Genomic DNA, 1,355 nt, shown 5'->3' on the forward strand with positions numbered 1-1,355 from the left:
ACAAGAAAAACTTTTCTTTATTTTGAGATAGGATCTTGCTCTGTTGCCCAGGCTGGTGTACAGTGGTGCAATCACAGCTCACAGCAGCCTGAACTCTAGGGCTCAAGAGATCCTCCCACCTCAGCCTACCAAGTAGCTGGGACCACAGGTGCACACCAACATGCTTAGCTAATTTTTTTGTTTTTTTGTAGAGATGGGAATCTCCCTACCTTGCCCAGGCTGATCTTGAACTACTGGGCTAAAAGGATCCTCATGCCTTAGCCTCCTAAAATGTTGGGATTATAGGCGTGAGCCCCCGTGCAAGGCCCAAGAAGAGCTTTTGAAGAAGAGAATTGGCATATGTATGTGTGTTTAAAACTACCCTCTGGTAATATTATTCTTAATCTTACAACAATAAGATTACATTGATGAGGTCAGATTCAAGTTATTTTTTTAGGATATCTGCAGTATAATTTATAAGTTACTTTAACTTCTATTTATTCCCAGACCCGCTTTCCAAGGTTTATCACCCCCACTCTGCTAGCTAATGTTCCTGAAATTCTAGATTTCTAAGTAATGTCCTCATATTGCAACTTCTTAATCTGTCATTTGGGACTTAGCTTTTTTCCCCCTGTATTAGTCTGTGTTTAATTTGGGGAAATGCAACCACTTTAGTAATTTAGTACAGGGAATTACCAATTCAGTGCAGTGATTACCAAATTGCTGGGAGTAGGGGATGGGGTAGGGAAAAACTGAGTGGGAGGCAAAGGCTATTGCAGGACTATTGGGTTTAGTGGCATACCATGGCGAGTAGGGTTGATACAGAGGTCAGGTGGCTGCTGTTGTCACCTCTGCTAATGCCCCACATCCATGAAGTCCTAAAGGGACATTGGGATGTGAAGTCTGCCTAGTGCAAACATTCTTTTTCTTCTTTTCTTTTCTTTGAAGACAGCGTCTTGCTCTGCCACCCAGTCTGGAGTGCAGTGGTGGGATCTCAGCTCACTACAACCTCTGCCTCCTGGGTTCAAGCGATTCTCCTGCTTTAGCCTCCTGAGTAGCTGGGATTACAGGCACCTACCACCACAGCTGGCTAATTTTGTATTTTTAGTAGTAGAGATGGGGTTTCATTATGTTGGCCAAGCTCATCTCAAACTCCTGAGCTCAGGTCATCCACCTACCTCTCAAAGTGCTGGGATTACAGGCGTGAGCCACTGTGCCCGGCCTACTGCAAACATTCTTATCTGTCTAATCTTGTTTACCAGCTGCCTCAGCCACAAGGAAATGGCCTTTGCCTCACTTCTGCCTTCCAAATCTCAAATGAGTGCGTCTTATGACAGAACTTAAATTGCATCCAGAACCGTGGCTGCAGGACCTTT

The sequence above is a fragment of the Mandrillus leucophaeus genome, unplaced genomic scaffold, assembly GCF_000951045.1.
Source record: "Mandrillus leucophaeus isolate KB7577 unplaced genomic scaffold, Mleu.le_1.0 Scaffold535, whole genome shotgun sequence".
NCBI lineage: Eukaryota > Metazoa > Chordata > Mammalia > Primates > Cercopithecidae > Mandrillus > Mandrillus leucophaeus.